Below are 26385 nucleotides of genomic sequence, written 5' to 3' on the forward strand. Positions count from 1 at the left end.
AGTCCCCTCAGCCAACCAAGGGATCACTGGGACAAGCCCTGAAAGCAAGAGCAGCACTTCCTCTGCCTGAAAGGCTTCAGCACTGTCTTACTTAAAAGATAAGCTTCATTTGTATGGCCTACTCGTCTACCTTCCAACAAACCCATCCTTAGAAGGGCAAGGCACATAGCTTATTTAATAATCCCTATACTGATTCTTCTAACAAAATAATCTGAGGGTGAGCAAGAGCTATTTTTTGACTCCAGGATTTATGTGCTGTTCAGAACTCACAGGAAATCCTGAAGCAGTGGGATGTTCAGGAATCAGCTGCAATTCATCCTGAACCTCCTGAGTGAAAAAAGCAAGCTCAAGTTTCCAAAAACTGATAGCAGAAGGGATCCCAAGTAGCAGTTCAATGGAAACACAGAAGGAGAAAACCTTAGTGAGGTTGGTAGTGCAACAAATCCCATCATACACTAGCACTGTAGTAAGTAATCAATAAGGCTACACACTGCTATGTGGCATTACAAATAAGTGAAATCAGAAGGATTAGGCTGAATGCACGTTGAAGATACAAACCGCATGCTTACAGGCAATGCAGATGATAGGAGAAGCCTTAAAAGGAAGATGAGGCCATCAACAAATACTAAAAGAGGAAATGCAGCATGACAGAGAACAAGATCAAGCAGGCCTGCAGCAGAAAGTTCTTAAAGGCCCAACTTCAGCTGTGAAATCATAGTTGTTCACTCATTACTGGCAATTTCTTTATCCCTTTTCTGCATTTCATACAGATACAAGTTCATTTCTACCTCTAAGCAGTTCCACACATTGCAGCCACTGAAATAATAAATATCATCCACCATTACAGTACTACAAACCAGTAGTCTGGCTGCACACCTCCTTCCTTTCACAACTGCATCTGTGCCCAAGGATTTCAAGCGAAATTTTCCAATTTATTGAATTCATGAATCCTCCACAACTTGCAATGGAATGCATCACACCTTGAGTCAAGCAAATTATGGCCCAGAGTATCACTTTAAATGCTTACACCTGCTGTCAAACAGCTTGTGTGTATAACACGCCACATGCTCAAAGGATGACTCTTCGGAACTTACAGTTTCTTTATGGTCAGCATTACAGCAAGGAGCAGGGAGAGCCACTGAAGAGCGCCACAATGACGTGGTTACGTTAACTACTGCTTTGTGCTATTGCTGTATCAGCATCGTATCTCCCTGAGAGGTCAGAGAAGCAATGTTACATCTGCATCTATAGAACATGCTCTTATATCAGACACCCCTACTGAAAAACAACCCTTTTTTACACACATAAAACAAGTATAGTTTTAACTTAAAGAGATGTTTCTATAAAAGATTTTCCACAGCTGTCTTCCTTGTTAATGAAGGAAAAAGTTGGCAGTGCATTTGTTGTACACAACAGCCCCTGTAAACAAGTCAAAAACTGTAAAGATAACTGCAGATATATCACAACCAGACCCACAAACTACCTGTAGCATGGAGAAGGTCTTCCATCAGTCAGTAGACTCTCCATTCCGTTACCAAGTCTAACCACTCCTGACCCCGCTCACCTATCTGACTAGTTCAAAGGTGGTCTTACAACTAGAGAATAGAAAACAGAATGTTCCTAGCCATATCATGGCCAGCATACAAAACAGACAGGTTAAAAAGCCAGCTAAACTCACTTTACTCCCTTACTCCCATAAAGCTGCGAATCTTAACCCAATGGGATTTACCCTCAGCTGGCCCTCAGGTAATGACCTCCTGTTGTAGTAGAGCACAATCTCCTCCACCTCCTTGTTCTTCCTTCCCTCCTCCCTCTCAGCCCATGCAGTAAAAAAAAAAAAAAAATAATAATCTTTCTGTTCCTCCTGCAAGCATGTGTTTATCTCTTTATTTTTAAATGTTATGGCTTCCCAACATCTGTCTCTGTGTGGCGTAATCTTACTGATGAAATATTTCATGTTTTCCTTGAGCCCTTGTCAATATGTCTCTGTGTTATCAGCTTAGCAGATGGAGACACAGAAGGAATAACCTCAGCTTACCTGGGTGATTTCTTATTAAGTACATACTTATGTACTCTGGGACAAGAATCACAGCAATTTCAGTAATGCAATGTGATTTCTCTCTGTAGCAGAATATATTCTCTCCTTGTATGTCAAGTATGCTTATTTCTCCATAATTTTCCCCTTGAATTCTCTAAGTTCTCACTGAACAGCAGCACTTCCAACTTGTATGAAATGAATTTGGAAAAAAAACTCAGGGCAACAAGGCCACTAGGAAAGCCAGTGGCATAGTGGAGAAAGAAAGCCTGTTTTTCCGTACTACATCGTATTGTTACTTTAAATATACATTGTCCTTAGCCAGACAACTACTTCAATGTCCTTTTTCACTAGAGAAACTGACTGGCATGCTCTTGCTCTCCATTACATTAACCACTGAACAAACTGCATCATCTGAAATAACGGCAGTCCTGTGACTAGACCATTGTACGCTGTTATAAATACTATATAAATACTACCACTGACATCTCGAACCAGGACCTCCTGTCTCATGCATTAGATGTGCAAAAGTATATTTGTGCTTGGAGGAAGATGCTTGGTTACTTGGATATTTACAGATGACCTGAAACACAAGGAGAAAGTGCAGGAAATTCCTCCTTTGCTTTTTAGAGGATGCTACACACTGGTTCGTTAGTTAAGCAGGCTTGCATGTTAAATTTCCTCACACACATTTGAGAAACCTCAGCTTAAATACTGAAACAATTCATTGCAAGCCATATTTAAAATTCTTCAGCTGTTACTAGGAAACAATTTCACAAACCCAGAGACAGATCTCTGAGAGAAAAAAATCACTCTCCATTCCGTCAGCAATCACAAAACATCAATAATAAACAAGCAAAACACCAAACCACCACTTTCCCCTAACTGTACTTTCATACTCATGGGGTTCTTCTCTTCTCAATTTAAAAACTCCTGGTGTTTGTATGGAGGCTTCATACAAAGAGGCTTCCATAGGACTTCTCGTTATCAACAAGTTCAGTCTCCAGAAGCCCTTCAGATTGTGTCAATCCTCCAATATAACACTTGATCCTGATTACAGATATCTGACAAGAAAAGGACCCAAGACTAACTCTCCTTTCTTTACCATTTCTCCTTCACTACAGCACACAAATACTGCTCTGCCCCCAAAGAAAAAAGTATGCAATAATCTCTGAAAAAATAATTATGATTGTTATTGAACGACTAGAAAGATAGTTAACAACCCTAGGCAAAGCCTTTGGTCGTTAAGGCTCTTAGTCACCTGAAGAGGTTTTGGCCAAGTCACCATCCAGTCAGTCATACTGGATGATTGGTCTTGCACTCATCATAGTAATAAAATATAAGTCAAGTGGAATTGAGAAGGTACACTAGGCAAGTGTAACAGCCATCTTATCTGCAACCACCCACCACTTTTATACTATGTCCTCTTTAAGCCACGCCTGCAAGCGAAGGGAGATCAAAGCCGGAGCAAATGCAAAGAGGAGAGTAGCCATAGCATTGCCTGGGAGACACGTTTCTTTAAGAAAGAAACACTGCTAAGGAGTTTGGTAGCACTACCAAGGAATTACAGTAACTGTAGAATAAGGGAGAATTGAGCCCAATTTATTGAATAGGTCAGCATAACACATTAGAGAATTATTACTGAACTGAATGGCTTGCTGTTTGGTGTGGGGGAGGTTTTTTTATTTATTTGGTTTATAATCCTATCTGAATAAAGGTAAACACATAGGGATTATAAATGAAATAAATCTGAAGCAGAATAGAATGGGGGTGGTAGAAAAAAAATCTCAAGAGGGTCAGGAGATAATGAAGATTATACCTCAATATTGGGATTATGATGTTAGTTCTTTATTTCAATAAAACTGGATAGAGATCTTTTATATCAGGGACAGAGCTTAGCTGTAAGGACAAAGTAATCTTCTGGGAATTATGCATACAGGCTCGACATCATTTTTATTGGATGGCTGATGAACTGGAAAACTCCAGGATAGCCTGGTTTTAATTTGTAATCTTAATTTTCATATAAATCGGTACAGTTGGAGGAAGGGGGGCAGATGTAGAGGGAATCTGATGCTGTGCTAATATTGCAGCATTAAGACAGCACATGCATTAAGGCTACAACTGTAACTCATCTAGTATCTGATCCTGTCTTTTTGTCTATCCATCTGTCTCCCATCTTTGCATCTATCTATTGTTTCAAAAAACCCCTCAGTCACCCCAGAGCAGAAAGGAAAACTTTTGCATAGTACTGTATATATCGAGAACCACCTACAAACATCAAGCTGTTCATCAGGATGAGTCCTGTGTTTTATGATCAACTTCATCTTGACCTATTGGTTTGAAACAAGAACGGGATCATGTATACATGATTTTAAAAATAGGGTCACCCAAACATAGGTCCTAAATCTTATTTTGTCACCTGGACAGTGCAGTTACACCAGTGAAAAAGAATCTGGCTCCCACACACAGCATTTAGTCTGATTTCATTCTCTAATTCACTAAAAGTCATGCCAACTGTGCTTTTGGCCTATAGAGCTTCTTACTGTTATCTCTACCTTTTAGTATGGGGAGGGAATTTTTTATATTTTAAACATGGATGCAAGGTGGAATTAAGCAGTGCCTTGATGAAAGAAAAGCATATTGGGCCTTCAGAATGGTTTTGTCATATGGGATTCATGTGCATGAAGAATAGCAAAGAGTTGTTTAAAGAAGAAACAGTCCCAAACTGCACAATCAACAGATGTGAGAAATCACTCCTAGTTGACATATTTTAATCAGTAATTCTCCTCTGAATAAGAAGAGGATAGAAAGGGCCATCCTCATGCTGTCCTTCATGATCAGTAACAGAACATGCAGCACTGATAGAACAGCTGCTTTCATAAAGGGGCAGTGATGGAAAAAGCTCCCAGAATTCCATTACAGCAAGATTTCCAAGGGGAAAATTGAAATGCCAAAGAGATATATGTTTACCTATGTGAATGTCCTGCAATCCTAGCCTTTGAAACATGAACTATTATATTGGTGGTGAGAGAGAGAAGAAAAAAATGCAAACTTTTCATTCCATTTTTCAAAATATACAGCTATTGTAAAACACAGAATGGGCAAAGCTTTTTTTTTTTTTAATCTGCCTGATACCAAACTGGCTAAAAGGAATGACAGAAGAGAATCTGATCCATTCATACAATCAAGTGTAAATTTATTTTATTTACCTGACATGCCTTAAATCTATTTCTACTTCTGCTTTTGTTTCTGAGAAGGCTCTGTGACTGGATGGCAGAAACGCTGCACAAGCTTATGAAAAAGCTCATTTCTTCCCCTGATTCTCTCCCTTTCCATCCCAACCACATCCACTGCCCCCAGTTCTTTCCTCACCTCAGCCCTCCACTCTGGGACAGTCAACAGGTTGCTGGGAAGACTGAGCATGAGCAGCATTCACAGCAGCACAGTGAATCATCAGTAGATCTGGACAGGCTACTGAAAACCATGCCAGATCATAGCTCTTTATCCTCTATTTTGATGAAATGCCATGCAATGACATCTTACTTCAGACTTTCAAAAATCCTCCAAGTTCTCAACAAGACCGCCCAGGAGAATTAAGCAGTTGTGCACAGATATTTTGGCTGAAAGTTAAACAGAGGAAAGTGGGGAGGGGCTGGGGAGAGATTAGGATCAAATGATCAATTAATATAATGGCAGAAGATTAACAAGGAGGTGCCCCAAGATGCTAAAACCAAGGTTATTTACAGTTGTTAGCCATGATTTAGAAAATAAGCTGAGAAATGAAGTGATGACCTGTACAGATAATACGAAATCATTTGGATTAGTAAAATCTAGAGAAGACTAAGGAACATAGAAAAGATAAATAAGAGATGGAAAAATTTCAGCAATAAAATAGAAAGGCAATGATCATTAGAACAAATAATGGGAACAGTCCCATGCCAAGTTCTAAGCACAGACTGCTGCAAATGTGAAAAACCAGTCAGCTATTTAGGACAGCCAGATAAAATATCCGCTATTGCAAGAGGCAATCTTATCAGTACTGATAAAAGAGAAGTATAGGTATAGAAGCCATACCATAGTGTGGCTCCACATACGACCACTGCAATTGCATGTTTGCTGCAAAGGGCTCGGATCACCTTTTTCTTGTAGTTATACCACCAGTCATTTACCACAGGGATAAACAAACAAATGAACAAAAAAAAGACCAAATAAATTGAGGGTTTTTTTGTCTGTTTGTTTGTTTTTTTTTTTACAGAAGAAAGATTACACTCAGTAAAACCGAAAGGGAACCCTATTAAAATTCAAGCTCAAAATATCTTTTCATACTTTCTATTGTTCATCCTTCAAGCTCATTCTACTCAACATTGTTGTTTTTGGAAATGAAATTAGGACAATTGCACATTATTACTCTATCAGTTGCCATCAGCAAGACAATGTTTACAAATACCTTTGTATATACCATCATGTACCCAAGATACTTGTGCTTTTTATTACTCATCTTCTATCAGTCCATTCTGAGATCCTTTATTTCCTTTGGAATATTCATTCTGCTTATCATCAGCAAGATGGTACAGGACTGCCACATAACTCAGCACAATATTCTTATGCTTCTGTTGTATTACTTCATGAAGGCACACAGTATATGAAATCTTGGAGGCATTCATTTTTTCACCTTGCTGTATACAGATGGATCCACGGATCATTGGTAATGTTAAATCAACAAGTCAAAAAGCACACCTTTAAAGAACAACTTAGGCTTGCTAAGAAAACTAACTCCTGGCAGTGCTGTTAGTGCTTGAACTCACCAGCCCATCAAATTTTGTCAGCTGTAACCAGCATCTGAAATACAGTCTCAGCAACATCCAAGATTTTGGGCACATCCTTCAGCAAGACAACAAATCAAACACCAGCACAAAGCCCAGGAGCATGTCCTTGGGGACTAATGGTACACCAGCTGGAGAATTACAGTGCCTTCTCTGGGTTGCATGAACTCCTCTTGCAATCAGGAAGTTTTTCTTCAGCTTCATGAAACTGTCCAGAAATTGTCTAAGGAGAAAGAGGCCTTTCATTTCTACAGTTCTGGAAATATACTGCAAGGGTTGCAAGAATCCACATAAGCGAACATTAATGTATATCATCTGTGGTGCTGAGTTAGAAGTCCATGGGCAGCCCCCTTGACATAAGCTGAGAGCTGCTTGGTGTCTTTAAAACTGCAAGACTTCGGAGCATGTATGCACAGTACTCTGCAAATATGGAAGCCAATTCTTCTAGGGATTTCAACCATTCAGAAAACACAAAAACCAAGAGGGCTAACAGTCATCAGAGTAAGACACCAAGACAGGAAAAACAGTTGAATGCAAGCAGAGAAGCCACCCACAGTCATGCCTCACAAACACTGGTTGTTTTGTCTGATTATGTTCAGTGAAGTTTCCATATAGGAATGAGACACACTGGTGCTACATAAAGCGCATACGACAAAACTCTCAATTATCACACCAACTACTAATTTTTACCTTTTCTGCTATCCAACCAACTGCAATGACTACAATTCACTGAAAAAAGACATGAGCAATGAGGCCACTTTGCACAGGCATGAACAATGCTCATCTCTATACTTGCTTTCAAGCGACTATCACTATTAATAGAAGGTGGAGGACAAACACAGCTGAATGCAGACTGGCAAGCTGCCATACTGTCACAGAGCACACCAATACAAAGGACAAGTTCCTGAAAATTCTGAACATAAAAAAAAAAAAAAAAAAAAAAAAAACAAAAACAACAGAGGAGCTTAAATGAATTTCTTTCCAGTGCTTCCAGTGCAATATTAGGTAAAAAGCTTGATCAATTTTGCGTTCCCATGCTACAAACAATGATAACATCCTTTTTTAAGTCTCTACTTATATTTCTGCCAACACTGTCTTTCTTGTTGCTTCTGCAGAGTTCAGTTCACAGTACAGAGCCTTCTACAGACTTCATTAGACTTAAGCAATGTCTCAAGTCAGCAACAACCAAGAAATTGCAAATGAACACTTCTCTTGCCAAATCTGTGACACTGCATGATTTGCTACCCATGATTAACAGCATAGAACAAGTATGGATACCTCAAAGGTTTCATCTCTCTTTTTCTAGCTACTATATTCTTCTGCCATGAAATCATAATACCCCACATCGTCTCACAAAAGCACTCCAAATTACAGAGCCCTGCTAGCTGTCTCTTCCTGATATTATTTCCTGTTAAGTTCCCATCAAGAGCAAGTTGAAGCAACTAAAAGCTCCTTTGGGTTCCAGCTGTCATCTTCTCTCCTTCTGCCATCCTTTCTTGCAATTCAGGCTTGTTCATTCCAAATGCGCTTAGTTAAAAGCTTTTCTTTTGGCTCTCAAGGCAAAGACTTGAGTACTAAGTAGCTTTCCCACTGTTCCTCCCTAATCTTCCTATTTATCAACCTGGAGATTCCTCAGCTTTGCTAATCTTTCTTGAGAGCATATAATACTGATGCTGATTTCCTAAACAAGACAGCTAAACTGCTTCATTATTGCCATTTGGAAATTCTGGCCGTATTTTGCATACAGAGTTCCAGCTTAGCCAGGACTAAATCATTTGATACATCGCATCGCTGCAAGATGACCATCAACTTCCATTCTCTTCTTACATATTTCATGGGACCTTTTTTCCCAACATGGAAAAAATCCCTCCTATTTCCCTTGACAGTTGGACTCTCAGAGATCTTTTCCAACTTTAATGATTCTATGATTTGGCTTTCACAAGTAGAACGTACGTATAAGATGATATATACATACTATACAGCATATCTGTGTTCTTGAAGTAGTCCTTCTACCTAAGAGTATTTCAAACTATAATCTCAAGTGTCCTGCAAGCCAAGCCAGTCAATCATCCTCCCATCTTGACCCCCAGAGAACTTTTCAACGGTACCCAATAGGGCGCCTCTGCACATCTGCTCTTTACATGTGGTTTAAGAACTGAATTTCCTCAATCTTTGCACTAAAGTGAAAAAAATGAAGTGGCCTGCAAGAATTCAGCTCTTTTTGGTACTATTTGCTGAACATGACGAAAATCAGGCCTTTACCAAGGATTTCCTATTCCATATCGGATATGGTAAAACTCAAGGCAGCTGATTCCCTCCCCCCCAACAAAACTAGATATACATATTGATTCAGAACTGTTGCCTTATGATATTCAAAGAGAATCAGTAAGAATCTATTTGCTGTCATGCATTTAGTTTGTTTGAAAGGAAACTTCCTTTCTGAATAGAACTTGCGTACTATGAATCAGAAATAATAATAAATACCTTTTTTATTTCCTAATTTTGCTGCTCTGTTAGCATACTGCCAGGGAAATAACTCCTTTTTTTCATTCTTCCAAAGCAAGGAGAAGCACACACAGATAGGAGACTTTAAACACCCACCCAATCTCCATACAGTATCTTTTTAATCAAAAAAATCACAGGTTAATCCTAGATTTTAAAATACAATAATCATAGAACATCTTATAAACTATAGTCATTCCAGAACTGGACATGAAAATATCTAATCCTGTAAAACTACAGAGATTTCTGATCAAAGTATAGCAGGTAAATCAAACCTGAAATGAAAGGATTAGGAAAGGTTGCTGTAATATTCTTTTCTGTTAAGTAAGATAGAAGCAGATTTCTCTGAATCTTGCTTTGTAATTCCCATCTGGAAAAGCAGCATTGAGGGAATGAATAGGTTTGAAGAATGTCTTTTTATGACATCTGTAAAGTAAAATACAGCAATCAGAGCTCATCATAATCCTTCATCCAGCTGCAGGTACTTCACAGACTATCACAGTAGCACTGATCAAAAAACAATATTTGGGATAGCTGAACTGATTTAGTAAAGTTGTGCTCTTCCCTTAAAACAATACTAATGCACATCACTGCACACTGACATAATCACCCGAGGCACTTTGTGGATCAGTACCAGAATATTAACAGGTTGCTACTCTGAGATGTCCAAAGGCACAACACCACTTCCTCATCTTTTTCACTGGGAGGGATGCTTATTTAGGAAACACTGACGCGAAGCCATCTCATTTTGCTAGCTTACACTGCAAAGTAAAGAAATCCATGGGAACAGATCCCAGATAAAAGCTAGAAAGCCACCTACCTACCCTTAGAGCATCAAAGGAATAGAAAATCTTAAGGTTTCTTCTTTCAGAAGATGAATACTCCTCCCCACCTAAGCCAAAACAACACCTTTTAGTCCCTTCATCTGGATCTGGAGCATCCAGCTTTGCTTCATCCATATTTTCACCGCATCACACTCCAAGAAGTGTGAAACACTCATTCTAGATAAATCTTTAACTGCATCTCTATATCCTATCACCATTTTGAGTATGCCCTTTAAATCTCCGTATGTCAATCAAGGCCTTAGCTGGTACCACTGGGTAACATTTGTACTTGTATTCCTGCATTCAGCAACTACTTCTGAATTTTACCACTATCCCATGCTTCAATACCACAGCTCTCCCTTAAAGCCACAAAACAACCTTCTTATAACATATTAATTATTGTTCTGGCACCCAAACTTACCCCTAAAACCAATTAAAGAAAGAAATGTCTATGGAACGTTATCACATTTTCTACCTTATCTGTAATTATTTCTCTGCTTTCCCTCATTTCTGGGGGTGGGGAGAAGAAGAATTGACCCACGCAGCCAGTGAGAATGGCCCAGTGTGTCAAGAAAAGGAAAAGTAGCCTACTGCTCTGCTATCAAGTAAATATGACCTTCCTTTTCAGCTGCCTTTTGGAAAGATTTTCATCCATGCTAATACTTCTGAACTTCCATACTACAGTTTTAGAACTGATGAGATTCATTCTGTGCCAAGAACAACCCAAGAATTTTTAAACAAGGAAATACTCTTCCAACCTTGTGCAAACTAAGAAACAGTGCACTACCATCATAGTGGAAGATAAACAGTCAAAGATAAATTAAGATGTACATAAGCTTGAATTTCCAAAGATACCAATACAGCAACAGATCAGTGCTGCATTATCAACATGAGATGAGCATATTCACCAAGTTCTGCACAGCTATGCAAATCCCAGGATTGCCACAGTGGTTTATCCATTGGGAGTATCACAGTGCTTGGCACTGTTCCTCCCCCTCACCCATGAGCTCTGCTTCCTCAAGTCATGTAATTGAAATAAAACATTCCCGCTCCATATTTTAACATTTAACATTCCCAGATGTCCGAAGTTCTGGTAAGGGCTACAGATCAACTTCTAAATTCTTCTGATGCAAATTTTTTTTTTAAAATAATGATGTTTAAGGAATTATTTACAGTTGCACATAAAGTTACAATAAATATATATAACACCATGTGATTCCTGCACAGATATTACTGGAAAAAAACTGATCAGCTAGCCTCTGACTAAACACAGTGGAAGGAAGGGATGCCATTCAGAGGCACCTCAACAGACCTGAAAGGTGGACTCAGGTGAATCAAATGAGGTTCAACATATCAAATTACAAGGTTTGGCACTTGGGCCAAAAGAAACCCAGGCATCTATACAGACTGGAAGGAGCAGTCCTTGAGAGTAAGTCCCACAGAGAAAAGCCTGGGAGTCCTAGTGGATGAAAAACTTAACATGAGCCATCAGTGTGCTCTTGCAGCTCAGAAAGCAAATGATATCCTGGGCTCCATCAGAAGAGAGGTAGCCAGGATGGACAGGGAGGTGACTGTGTCTCTCTACTCTGCCCTTGTGAGGCCCCATCTGGAGTACTGTGTCCAGGTCTGGAGCCCCCAGTATAAGAAAGACAGGGAGCTGTTGGAGAGGGTCCAGAGGAGAGCCACAAAGATGATCTGAGGGCTGGAGCACCTCCCCGACAAGGACAGGCTGAGTTAGCTGGGCTTGTTCAGCCTGGAGTTCAGCCTGGAGGAGAGAAGGCTGCGAGGTGACCTCATTGCAGCCTTTCAGTACCTAAAGGAGCAGAGTCAACTCTTTGAAAGGGTAGATAACTGCAGGACAAAGGGAAATGGTTTTAAGTTGAAGGAGGGAAGATTTAGATTGGATATCAGGAGGAATGCCACCGTGAGAGCAGTGAGATGCTGGAACAGGCTGCCCAGAGAGGTTGTGAATGCCCCAAACCTGGAGGTGCTCAAGGCCAGGTTGGATAAAGCCCTGGGAGCCTGGTTTAATAGTAAATGTGGAGGTTGGTGGCCCTGCCTGTGGCAGAGGGGTGGTTGGAGATTCATGATCCTTTAGGTCCCTTCTAACCCAGGCCATTCTGTTACTCTGTAAACAAGTCCTGAGAAACAGAGATTCACGGAACTGACTTGGAAAAGTCACACAGACTTCTCCTCTGAGGAAAGAAGGGCACCTTTTAAAGCCATCTCTCAAATCATCTCTGAGCAACAAAACCTAAATTCCTATACATTTATTTAATGCTCAGGCACTTAAGTCAATTACAGAATTTGGCCTCAGAAATTTAAGGTAAAGATTGCTACGGAAAAAAACAGTGTCTCATACTAGCAGGACAACTGTTACTAAGAAATCACAGATTCTCCAGGGGTATTTGCAAGGACCTCACCAGTTACCATCCAGGGCTTTTCACCAAATGTTAAGCTTTATATACAAACACCTGTTGAAGTGCAGGAGAGTTCAACCTTATGTATCATTCACCACCTGACATCATCTTCACCAACCAGAGCTGATTGAACAGCTGTGAGGAATAGTCCACTTGAGCACAAATAGCCATATTCTGGCAATGGTCACAACGCCAACCTGTTTGCATTATTCATGCCCTCCAGAGCTTAACACAGTTGCTGATTTGCAGTAGTTGCTGGACAGAAGTTACGTCACATGATTTATGCTGGTAAAAAATCTTTACTAACTCATGCCTCATAAATTTGATCACTTAATAATTTAGCGTTAAATTTCTTATTCTAATGAAAAGAGTTAACATGATTATTATTAATCCCATTTTAGTTGATTTAAAGTTATGTCATTATGCTAAAACATTCTATTTAGTTTTTAATATTCCAACTCAAAATTAATCTTTTAAGTCTTCAATTTCAGCCATACTATTACACAGTACTGTAGCACCTATCACAAGCAAATTCTCTACAGTGCCCTTGATAACGGGGATTCCTAAAGGCCACACATCTCAGTCCGCAGACCACATGTTATAATGCTCATCCTGTCAAGCATCTGAAACTCTTCACATGAAACTACAAGCTAGCCCCTAATTCTAAAGAAAACAGTTAAAATACACGATGGGCATTCAGAAACATCGAGTCTGCAGTATTTGGAGAAGGAACGGGACACCTCCCAAGTTCTGTACTTGCTTTTACCATTACAGAAAAACAAGTAAACCCATGTTTGCTTCTTCCCTTGCATGTGGATTTGCACAGCCACTTAGCACACGAAAACAAGCTAGATAAGCCTTTTTTTTCCCTTTGAACTAGCAGGTGATGCAGCCATTGCCTATCATAGTTTATCCAGAACTGTCACATCCTGCCACTGCATGTGCCTTCTCTTCTACAGGGAGAGAGGTACACTGGTCCTGTCCTACAGAAAACTCAAGTGCAACCAAATCAACATTTTCACCTCAGCTGTGGGCAAGCCCCTGAAATCTAGACATACTCACTCTGCTGAGGCATCTGGTGGACATGCAGTTTAACCAGAACAAGCTGAATAGGAGAGCTGTAGGATTCCATCGTGTCTTAGTCTTGACTTACAGCTCCAGAAGATCCACCAATTCAAGGCTGCTTAAAAATCAAGTCACATGTGGATTGGCAGGGAAGTAAAAAGTGCCTTCTTCCTCTTTACAGAGAAAAAAGCAAATTCCTCCTACTTCTTCCAAAAAAGGAAGCAAACACAGGTACGAGCTAGTTCTATTGCACTTCACCTCTTGTTCTTCACAGCTCAGTACTAATCATCAGTCCATAATGCGGTGTAGAATTGCCAGCCCCATTCTGATGATGTAGTTATTTCCAATTGGCACTTGGGAGCAGTGAAGATGGGAGGCATTACTCATCGCCAAGAGTACAGATGTTTCTAATTGCTTTCCATTACCAAGAATAACAGCTGTTTACATCTATCAGCAAATAATTCACAAGAGCTCCAGACTATTAAGATAACACACCCCACCTGGTCACCATCACAAGTTGTCAAGGCCAAGGTAGTGGCTGCCAGAATCCCCTTCTGCATCTCTGTTCATCAAATGACAGCATGTGTCACCTTCAGATATCCTTATGCTACCCCACAAGCCCTGGCTTCTTGGTGGCCTAACAGATCAAACGGACATATGGATTCTTCATGGCTTTGTAGTAAATGTTTCATGGTTATACCACAGCCAAGGGCAAGTGACAAAAGGAGCAAGGGACTAGCAAATAACCCAACAAAAAAGAAAATCGTCACTTAATAAACTAGCTAGCAAAAAAGGCACGTCCTCTCTGCTCTGCAGCCACGCACAGAGTAATCTTTAAGACACATAAAGTAGCTGATGAGATGATTAATTTTTCAGTTCTCCTGTGCTTTGCACAGAGATTACGTAACAAGCCTGCAGAGAAAAAGCAGCAAGGAACTGAGTTGTTCTCTTCACTGAATCAAATTACTTATTATCATCTAGGCTGGGGAAGGCACAGGTTGTTGCAAGCAGCCACTGACTCTCACTTTCCCCACATCAACCAGTTCAGACTGGCAGTGCTGCAGCAGCATGGCTGTCCTTTTAGCAGCACTTCACAGCTCAGGGTCAAGGTCTGTTGCAAGGGCTCCTCATCACTTGGGAGGTACAAATAGATAAGCAGCCAATTAAAAATTAATAATCAGAAAACAGACTGCATGACACCCTAAAAGTGACTGATATCTAACGAGTTCATCAGTATTAACCATTTCCTGACAATTAAAGCTGCATATTTATTTGCCTTACTGTGATCTACGTGTTCACTTGTCTGTAAACAGGAAAACTGATGACAAATTTGAACAGATTACCGTCCTAGAGTCTGAGCCAATTTGAATGACTTAATGAGATAGACAAAAAAGTGAGGTCTCCATCAATTATTACAGTCTGTGCATAAAGCCTTCCTCCATCTCTAGTAAATTGTTTCTGATGAATAATATCTCTTTAACAGACTCTCCACAAACTTGCACATACCTTCATGCACAGAAATACACCTCTTCCCTCTTCATGCCAATTACACCAAAAAACATCATCAAAACACAGAATACCAACTCTCCCGCTCTTTTCCTAAAGTTTATTCATTTGTAGGAAAGGACTGGCCCAGGGTTCCCACTGGGACAAACAGGAGGATCTGCCTTCAGGTCCTCAGAAAGCAACTAAGAAACCCAATGTAAAAGGAACGCACAGAGCAGAAAAGGGAAGAAAATCAAAAAGCAGAGTTTACAGGCTGCCAATGTACATGCCCACAGAAGACAGGTTAACTCTCCTTCTTTGGTTAGTCCACTGACATCAAGGCTCCTATTCAGCAACTCTTCTGCAAATTCCTTTATATGCAGTGACCACAACTAAGAATTTACTAGAATTCCTCCCTAATTTTCCTATCACCCAGACTTGTCTAGCTATTGTTGTTCTCATCATCATTTCCACTATATCAGGGCAGTGCCTCCTGCCCAGGGATCCCTGCCAACAAGAGCAGAATGCCATTATGAGAGGAGGCTGCTGTGAGCTGCTACCATCACAGGGAATTTATCACTGCGAGCCATGATCATAATGGACTCCTTCACCAAATGACTTTGGATGCGCAGGGCTTTGGCAGCAGGTCTGCCATCCTCACACAATTATTAAACTGAATGCCCATGTAATAGGAGCAGGGGATGGGGACTTCACATCAGTGCAGGCGGTCTCTCGGAAGCCCTGCATGCAGAAGCAAAAGAATTCACTCCAAGAGTCCAGACTGCTCGACAGGCGGGCAGGAAAAAAAAAAATGAAACTCCAGAGCTTTGCTAACTCCAGCAACCCGGGTGGGATGCTAATATTGAGTGATTTTGGCTAGGATAATGAGCTTGGCCAGGAGGAAAAAAAAAGTCAAGATAGAGAAGCCACAGCATTATTTGCAAACTTTTGATGTCCCAACTTTATACTGCTTCCCCTATCAATATATAAACTTGATTACTAAGCACACAGAGACTTTTGCAAGTACCTATTTCCCAATCAGATAACTAGGCAGCTGATTTTCCAAAGCATACAGCATCTGAAAAGTTTCAGCTCAAAAAGAGGTTTCAACTCAAAAAAAAAAAAAAAAAAAAAAAAAAAAAAAAAAAAAAAAAAAAAAAAAAAAAAGTTTCAACTCAAAAAGAGGTTTTTCCCAAGGTTGGTCTTACAACCATGCTGGGCAAGGATAGAAGAGAAAGCCTTGTATTTGATGCAAGCAGAACTAAACTCACCACAAGCCCTGTTAATCAGTTACTGAAGATATACACAGGATCACAAAGGGTATGACATACAATAGCTGGTCACTGCCTAATCTCTGTGCTCCCCTGGGAACTGCTGCCAGTTGGTGATCAGATTAGCTTTTTCACTTGCCGTTATCTATGCAGCATGTTTTGTGTGCCTTGCTTTCAGCCTTCTCTTCACCTTGTTTGTTTCTGTATAAAAATATATCTATATTATGCATTTGTCTCTTTCTCCATCTTACAGTTTCCACTGTACCTCTCCACTCTGCTGCAGCTCATGTCAAAACTCTCCACTTCCATCTGGAAGGAACCAGCAGTGTTCTCAAGACCTCCAGTAGGCACATCACCACTCCTCAGTGTTGAATCTTCGTGCTAGCTACTATTTCACTGCATGCATCAGCTTCTAGAATCATCAGACCATCAAGAAGTTCCAACCCGTATTTTTAAAAAAATCAACAAGTTAGCCAATCTCCTGGTGTTAGTTTCTTAAATGCTTGAAAACCTGAATATTAAAGAACTTTTTAAAAACAAACAAACAAACAAACAAACAAAAAAAACCCTCCAAATGCTACATTTTACATTTTCTTCCCAGTTCTTACTAGCTAGCCTAAGCACTTTGACAGCGCAAAGCTCCCAGTGCATGCTTGAGACTGCCACCTACTGCAAGTGCTGGGAAAGCAGAAGGCTGAGAGTACACGTATTAAAGAACAAAAACCAGTAATTAGGAACCTTGCAGAGGAGTTACACCTGAGACTAATGCTTCTGTAGACTTCTTTGCCTTCTCTGGTGAAAGCCAAATTGTACTGGTAACAGGAGCTACACAAGTCAGTCAAAGCCTCCATCTATCTATAAGGAAATATTAATTTACCCTTATGTTTTTTTGACTTGAGCACACAATGCTATTGTTGATGTGTGGAAGATGGATAGATAAACCTCAAACATTGAGTCCTGAAAGATGCCAGCACAACCTGAAACCATTAATCTTTCTGAAGTGAATACACTCTAATAGCGTGCCCAGGCATATGCCATTCATCAAATCACATCCATCCATCACACTGCACCAGACACAGTTTGGCAGAGCTGCCATGATTAGTGGATGACAATGCACCTCTGAAGCTGTGCAAGGTAGCTTCTCTAGGGAATTATTTATGATTGGCTTGAAAAAGAGGAGCTAAAACCTCTTATAACCACTACTGATTTTTTATAAAGACATCAGGAAGAAAATATCCTTCTTAATATCCTGCTTGCTTATTTTGTCAAAAATTGAAGTAGGCCATTTACGGTGAGTTTTATTAACCATTTTTCTTTTTCTGAATGGAGTACCCCAGGGAGATGCCACCAGGATAAATGGTTCTGCTTTCAGGTAGACATTGCAGTTATCATGGCATCCAAATCAGCATTCCTATGCCTGATGGCAAAAAAAAAACTCCTGTCACAATGGGCACTCAACACAGAGCACAGAAAGTAAAATCTCCTGATGAAAGATGTACAGCTGCAGATAAAAGGAAGAAAAAGGGGTGGAGATAGAAAACACAGCACTGTTTTTTGCCTATTGTAACAGCTCCCTTTAAGAAGGAAAACAAGTGCTAGCCTCCAAGCAAGATTTTTATAGTATCAAGTGTGCCTCATATCCAAGAAATTAACATGGCTCATTGCAAGTATAACAGCAATGATAGATCATCATACAACTCATTTGGCTACCACTTATTACAGAGCTCCAAGCACTGAAGCTGCTGCTGCATGTTCCAATAACACCTGACATGAGTTCTGTGCACAAAAGTGAATGTGAAAATAGCTAGCAGAACCAGTACAACACAACAGAACGGATCCCATACAGATTTCAGAATACATCCTCCAGGCTCATGAACACGGAGGGACAGTGTTACCATCTAAAAAAATGACTCCATGATGCAGCAGGTAGACTGAACTCAGTAACAAGAAACCCTCCTGTACTACAAAGAGAAGCCACTGAAATACTGTGTTGTCCACAGTGATTTCAGTTGCATTTCAAGTTTTTCCAGCTTATTTCATCCTCTTGGGTGAGATCGACTGGGGAAAATCTTCTTAATTATAAAGCAATTCAAGGTCAAACTGAAGAGTAACACCATTTCATCTTACACATCAAGCTGACTTGTAAGTGAGGATACTCAGAATATTACTGACATATAAGAAGCCCTAGGCTGACTTAGGAGGCCTTTCTGCCCTGAGCACCACCAAGAACATCTTACACCAAAGCAAAGCGCCTTCCATCCTTTCCAGCATGGCTTTACAGCACAGCAGGGCCTTTCAGGTTTCTTTTATTCCCCAACAAGTCTGTTTTTCCCCTTCTACCCATTTTAAATGGGAAGATCTCCAAGCAATATACCTATTGTATGAAGGAACAGTATAGTCCTCCACTCCATTTAAGCTATTAGAATAAAACAGTACAGAGTTGAAAGTGTTTGAAGATTTCTAACACCAAGTAAAATGACAGGAAAGATCATCTATAAGTGAAGGCTGAACCTGTATTCATGTTGTCACTTGAAAAAAGGAAACCAATGACCCAACACAGAACTTTAAAACAGAGAAGTTAATTTTGCTATTTCACATCTACTGCAACAACGGGAGAAACAAAAACCTGACACGTTCCTCCAATTAAAAGCTGCATTTTCCCATAGTGTGGTGGAGCTAACCAGCAGCACACACCGCTCCTTTCTCTCCCTCACCCCCATGCAAGTTTTCTGTTTAACAACACTTGATTGCTATGTGCAGCCAAAATAGCTTGTGAAAAAGATTTCCATGCAAACACAGCACACACTGTAGCTCTGCTGTCCTTTCGTTATTTATTTTTTTAAAGGAATGAAGGGAACACATTCAGACAGAAGAATTTTACTCTCAAAGAGAGCTCCCTCACTGCAGGCCAGCATCTAAACAGCAGCTTGGCCTTGAGCAAGCTACGTATCAGAAATCAAACAGTTCTTACCTGTCTCATTAATTATCTGGTCCTGGACCTGGCCAGAGATAACTCACGGGGCCACAGGTGACCACTCTGAATAAAAAAGCAAAAAGAGCTGGCATTAGGGTCATTTCAGGTTTTAAAAGAAGTCTGTCTTTCCTTTATAAAGATAACAGCTTAGTAAGCTAATGGCTTTAAGCTGTACCATGGGAAGTTCAGGTTGGATATTAGGAAAAAATTACTCTTAGAAAAAGTAGTGAGGCATTGGCACAGGCCAGAGAGGTGTGGGAGTCACTGTCCCTGGAGGTGTTCAAGAACCAAAGAGATGTGGCACACAGGGACATGGTCAGTGAACATGGTGAGGATGAGTTGGTGGTTAGACTAGATGATCTTAGAGGTCTTTTCCAACCTTCATGGTTCTATGATAACAAATTCATGCCTTTTAATTATCAACCCAGTACCAACCCAGTATCAATGACATCAAGTTTCAGCCCAAGCAGAAAACATTATCCTCAGTTTCTGATCTGGAAAAAGATGCTACTGAGGTGCTCCTGTAAATTCTTAATTGTGGCTGTTTGGCAGCTTTTCTGCATGCTTTTCAACCTCAAGGTAAGCTAAAAAAAGACAAGCCCTGGTGCTCTCCCCAAGCAGACTGAAATCCATCCACTTCCCAGTGCCTACCATTCTTTGTTCCCAGCTCTACAAAAATGCAGCCCAACTAATGGGAGCACAATATGCAAGATGCCAGAGCATCGCTGTGATTTACAGTATGTCTAATGAGCAAATCCAATGAAGAGGTTTGTTGTCTACCATAAAACCAGATGGATGTAAGCAGTGATTAGAAGCAATTAACTCCATGCAGCACTAAATAACTTTCCATCATTAACGTGTTTTTTTTTTCCCCACACCATAAGAGGTACACAGGAAAATATACAATGTGAGGCAGGCTCCATAGGAACTTCATATATTCATATGCACAGGTATGGTAAAGGATAAGAGGGAGGGGAAGAAAAAAAACAAGATAGAATGAGTTCATAGTGAAGAAACAAACATAACCGAACAGCTAGGCCCTCCAAAAGCATCTCTGCCACAGGTAACAGCCTTCATCTGAGACAAGCTTTTCTTTTACTCATCCTGATGTCACAACTGCCACCAACACCGCAGAAAGAAGCCACTGCTTGCAATAACCTTTGACATATCACATACTCATCACAAAGAGAGCTAGAAGGTCTTAAAATCAGTGGTGGAATAGTTGACTAGATCCAGTTAAATTAACACAAGGACATAGCCTAAGGCATTTGAGTTCTAAGTGCTACCAATTTATTGCCAATTTATGAGAACACAGTGCTTCCCAACTACAGCACAGGTTTCAGCCCTATAATACCACAATGCGATGGAAAACACAGCAATAACAGCAGGACAGCAAAGTCCTAAGCTACAGCAAATGAGAACAAGGCCAAATGCAGCAGCTATAGATACAGAAACAAAACAAAAAAGTTTCCTTACCTTTGGAAAGACTCAGGTAGGTAGAGACCTCCAGTAAGATACCCTTGCTTCCACTGCCAACCCTTAAATGATGTCTGGGAAGGGTTGGATCCTGACTCCATCCCTTCCAGTCACTTTGGTGGATTGCACGCACCTGTGTTCCCCCCATTGGCCCTCCCTTCCCACCAGGTGCTCAATCACTTGTTCAAGCTGTGACTCAACATTTCCACTACAAACCCTTATTTTAAGGTCCGCAATCCACACGCAGGCCAGCCTCTTTTTCACAATACATAGAAAAGCAGTGAGACCCTTTTCTGTGTGGCACTGCAGATGACACAAGTTTGTTCAAAAAGCAATTGGCAGCTGAAGTGGCAATTCAGGATAGCTAGAGCTATTAACAAGGACCATTACCCCCGGCTGGGAAAACCCCAACTTGCAGGTGGTGACAACTGGGGTTAAATATACTTGAAGGACCAGTCAGTATTTCCATTTCTTCCACTTTAACAAGGGCTGGAGACACCTGTGCTCTTACCCCTGCTGCAATCAATTGCACCATGCTGACTTGTGTAAGAAAACTAGAGAGAGGAAAGCAGTTAATCAGGTAGTGTTGCTAGTCAGTGTTTGTTCCAGGGTTAGAGCTCTCCTGCAAAAATTCAGCTTACAAGTTCGTTACCTTTTTTTTTCCCCCCCCTCAAATCATCATCATTGGGACTGCTGACTGCATCAGCCCTGGGCTTCAGCAGAGACAAGGCTGGCATCAATGACCGCTATCAACCTGTTACTCAATTCTCCTTACAAGGGTAAGCACTTTAGGGAAATATCTGCAAAAAAAAAAAGCAGAACTGTCTATTGAAAACACTTCTACATGTGGCGCAGGGCACTGGTCTCTAAACAGACTTTCTAAAGTATTCTGCACTGATATATGCCTGTCTTCTGTCCAAGTTAGCAAACACTAACCCAACAGAAATACCTTCAGCTACATGAACTGTGAGAAAATACCCCATCCCACATCAATCCCACATTGTGGGCTCATTAGCCAGCATTTCCAATGGTGAGGACAAGAATTAAGATCAATGCCCTTACTCCTTTCCATTGCTTTGATATAAGAGTTTTCAGACTCTGTAGCAGCTTCTTTATTGAGAACATAAAGTCTGCTTGAACATAAAATCAGACACTGTACAATATACTGTTGAGATCCACTTGGATAGAACAAAACCTCTTCAAAAGAGTTGCTCACAGAAAAAAAAATAAAAAAATTGGACAGTCATATGACTTGGACCTCATCTTTAAAACTACACACGCAATGAAATTCTCTACTCAGAGCATTCTTTCCAGCATTACCAGCCCACCACACGCTTAGAGTTTCCTGAAAATGAAGGATGCTTTGGTGAAACTGACACAAGAACACAAGAAGCAGCGAAGATAATAGCTCTACTTTTTGGATCATATTATAAGCTGCCCTATGAGAAAACATTTTTGTTCCCTGTTTTCAACATGAATAAAATTTACGTGCATCACCACCTACCTTCTCTACCTACGCTTCCCACTGGGAAACAGTAGACAACAACAGGATCTTCTTTAGACAAGAGCATAAGGTCTTAGGTGACCTTAGATGTGCCTATACCATCCCCTGACTTGCTCCCCTTCCTGACTGAGCAATTCTAATTGCTTCAGCCTCCCTTTCTACCCCAGACCTTCATCCACTTGTTTAACATTGTCTTGGTACAGCAAATAAAAGCTTCTCACGGAGGAATGCAGTTGACTAGGTAACAGCAGTAAACAGACAGTCTCATAAAGATGACTGATAGAGCTAATAGGAAGACTACCTGGAGTGCTCAGTCTTACAAGTCTGCTCAGTACATGGATTTCTACACAACCCCAGGATTCTCTTTCTCTTCTCTTCAAAAATAAAGGCAAGGGGTGGGGGATGGCATGGAGCAAAAAGCTGGCGTGTGGCGGTTTGAAATGAGCAAGATGTTAACTAATTTTACTTTTAATCTTCCCTTTTGCTGCAAAGTGAGCCATTCAGGCATCACATCTTCTGCATTTTCCTTGCCTCTTTCAGAGAAGCATATTGGGGCAGAACTTGCCAGCTGTCTGCCTCCTTCGCCTTCTGCTACCATTATCCTGAGGTACCACCCCACCTTCTGGCCCTACAGCTTGGAGGGGGGGGTGGGGGGGGGGTAAGGAGGGATGAAGAGAGGGAGGGAGGATGGAGAACACACACTTATTCTTACAACACATCACAAGGGAGAAAAGAAAAATATATACAATAATGAACCTAGATAAAAACTCAGTTACAGCATAGATGGAGAGAGATTAATTTTCCAAGTAGCCCTCATCCACATGCACTCACCCACAAATGGCAAGAGCCCTGTACTGCAGTTTTTACTATCACTTGCCTTACAACTTCATAAAATCTTTGCCATTAAGCACTCCATTCAGAAATAAAGAGCAGCCACCTCTTCTCCCCCCCACCTAGATAATGTTTTCTGTTGCTAACACTCAGCCAAATCAGTTGAGTCAGGTTTGGAATGACTGCCATTTCACAGCTTGCAGGCTCCACGTACATACAGCATCCTGGAAATCAAAGCCCTAATGCCTCGTGCTGTCTGTGTGTAGGTGTAGCTGTTTGCAAAATATGCAGCATATAGAATGGAAGTGTGGCAACAGCTCTACATTTACAGATGGATCTAAATGATGTGGAGTGTGAGCATCGTGTATCAGTTCTACCTATTCTCATCTACAATAAATGATTTTTAAAAAAAGAGCAAAAACTAATCAAGTGATTTATCATTCAAGATCATTTCTATTTAACCACCTTCTTAATTATTCCTCTTTGTTTTGCAAGAGCTGTTTTGTTTGGATTTGTGTGTGTGTGCTTTCTGTTGTTTTTATTTTTTTAACAAAGCCATTGCAAGTGCTGTACAGCCAAACTATTTTAGCTGCTTAAGAACTGAGGAAATTGCATTCATATCAACAGCACATTACACCAGCGTCACGCTATATAAAGAGGTATAGTTTTTTGTTGAACAGAAGTACAACAAAACCAAACCACGTTACCTGAAAGATGAGATTGTACACCACCAGATGCCTCGAGCACAGGTCCAAAGCTTACTAGTACAATTTGTGTACCTTCCCCTAGCTCCATTTGCTCATTTGCTTTCTGTTACCAATTACAAGTAGTAGCATGATACAGTAAGTGGAGGATTCTCCATTAATTTCATTAAATTTCAAGCAAAAACATAGACTTTGTCTTTTGAGGTCGTTACCATCATTCTCATCTAATTTAGGAAGCCTCATGCCATCCCAGCCAGCTTCTCCTGTGCGTTTTGCTCAGCTGGAGGCATCAAGAGGTCATTAGAGGCCCATCCAAATTAACGAGCTACTCACACGTGTGAGTGCGCTGCATTGTTTAGCTAAGCGCCCTGCAAATTCATGAACTGAGCTGTAGGGTACCTGTCACAACTTGCCTCTTCAACCCAGTCGAAAATTTACCCAAAAATTCAGGCACGAGATCCAAGTTGAGACAAGCGAAAAACACATCTTCACAAATACAGGGTAAGGTACAGATAGATGTTCGTGTTAAACTCTCATCAAACCTAGGAAGCTCTTCACACGCTGATGTAATTCCATTCCCTTTTGAAGAAGTGGAGGCTTGGTTATGCAGTTCTGAAGTTGTTTCAGATAAATAAGAAATAAGACACCTCTGTGACCATACCGCAGTCACCTAGCAGGTTCAAAACAGTCTTTTCTACAGACAAATCCCAAATGAACAGAATGTCTGACACTTCCCCTCAGGACAATGATTCTGTGGGGCTGATAAATCCCAGGAGAAAAACAAACAAACCAAGACTACTGAAGACCTATCCCCACTGTTTTAGTTCATAACAAAAACAACAAATCACCAGTTCTGTAGCGCAGGCTCCCAGAAGAAGCAGCTCAGCTTACTTCTCAGGGTTTCACAACAAGCACTTCCTAACACAGACAGTTAGCTCCATGACAAGCCAGTCTCATCATTTCTGATGATTTCCAGACAGTCCCCAGCACAACAATGCTGATGCAGCTCTGCTTGCGCAGTATCACCTCAGCAAAAATACCCCTCACATTTCTGGACCTGTGACCACTCCATAGCACTGAACAGCAAAGTGCTTTTATAGTCAAGAGAAAAAACTGCTCAAAATGAAGCAGAAATCCCTGTATGCATTTTTTCTCAGGATGGTAAATTGTATTAATTTATTAGACTACTAATAAAGCTCGTACCTCTGGAGTGCTTACACTGAGCAACATATTCTGCCAATAAACTGTAAGCAACTATCAAGAAAAGCCACAGGCCACTGAAACCCCTTTAGACACAATAAAATAAATAAATATATAAACAAAATACATTGCATCTTTTCACCAGATTTGTATAAGCCCTCTCCTACCAGAGAGATGTACCCCTCGCTCCACAGTCATGCCTTATGCATGTCAGTGCTTTGAGCAGCGCACACATTCAAGACCAGCTGTTTGCAAGAATGGAGCACAGGATGAGCAAAATGTCATCAAAACTCCCTGACAAACGCTTTGAGAACTCAGTGAGAATTGCAGCCACTGCCATCAAACAGGACTGAGTTAGTTTCCCAGAAACAAGGACTGGTTTTCTGACTTATTGATCTCTTTTTCATATGTTTTAATTAAAAAAAAAATAAAACATTAAAAATTAAAATAAGTTTTGTTACATATATACATTAACTGTATTACATATTTTATTGCGTATTTTCTGAGGGCTGCTCTGAAAGTAATTCTTCTTATTTATGATGTTGGCTCACCATACCAGAGGTGGATGGTGGTGGTACGGCAATAGAGGCTGAATCTTTCCAGCAACATTCCGTTTCGTTTTGTTGCCATGTGACAGACAGCAGTAGAGGGGCAGTCTGACAAACTGGTGTCTAATGTAGAAGTGCATATGAAGCAAAGGTGTGTCACTGAATTCCTCCATGAGAAGAAAATGGCACTCACTGACATTATCAATGCTTGCTGAACATTGATGAAGACCAAACAGTGGCTGTGAGCACAGAAGACAGTGGGTTGTGTGTTTGAGAAGTGGATCCACTGATGTGTAGATGTTTACAGGTTCAGCACACAGGCTCTTATTCACTGGTGGTGAATATGCAGAGCTAATTATGGTGATTACATTGAAAATTAGTGTTTTGTAGCTAAGTTGCTCTGTCAAATAATGTTACTGTGCTCGCTGTACCTATTGCAGTTTCCACACAAAGAAATAGGAGGCATTACTTCTATTTTATAGCAGCCCAGGACAATTCCTCTTCACTCAGTGTGATCCAGACAAGCCTAAAGGTTAGACACACATTCTGTACAGAATACACCTTTCCATCTTTGTTCATATATAGGAAGCTGCATACATTCCAGTGGTGCTGAAGGAAAATCTTAACATCTGAGACTTACAATGCTGCATCAGGCAAAGCCACTGGAGTCAGATATGCAGGTGCAAGGAAGCCAGGCTTCACTGCCTGCTATGGCCACAGCTG

The 26385-nt window shown here is 40.6% G+C and overlaps 2 long non-coding RNA genes across 4 annotated transcripts in view; both read right to left on the minus strand.

Moving 5' to 3' along the window:
• Positions 1-16867, minus strand: part of LOC128080069 (uncharacterized) — a 222144-nt gene extending 205277 nt beyond the window's left edge. For both annotated transcript variants that reach the window (XR_008206478.1, XR_008206477.1), the window contains exon 1: positions 16691-16867. This is a non-coding gene — a long non-coding RNA (uncharacterized LOC128080069). The remainder of the gene's footprint in view (positions 1-16690) is intronic.
• Positions 16868-19400: 2533 nt separating this feature from the next.
• LOC128080129 (uncharacterized) overlaps positions 19401-26385 on the minus strand; it is a 29427-nt gene continuing 22442 nt past the window's right edge. For both annotated transcript variants that reach the window (XR_008206497.1, XR_008206496.1), the window contains one exon: positions 19401-19462. This is a non-coding gene — a long non-coding RNA (uncharacterized LOC128080129). The remainder of the gene's footprint in view (positions 19463-26385) is intronic.

Source organism: Tympanuchus pallidicinctus, unplaced genomic scaffold (genome assembly GCF_026119805.1).
Source record: "Tympanuchus pallidicinctus isolate F22 unplaced genomic scaffold, pur_lepc_1.0 scaffold2, whole genome shotgun sequence".
Taxonomy (NCBI): Eukaryota; Metazoa; Chordata; class Aves; order Galliformes; family Phasianidae; genus Tympanuchus; species Tympanuchus pallidicinctus.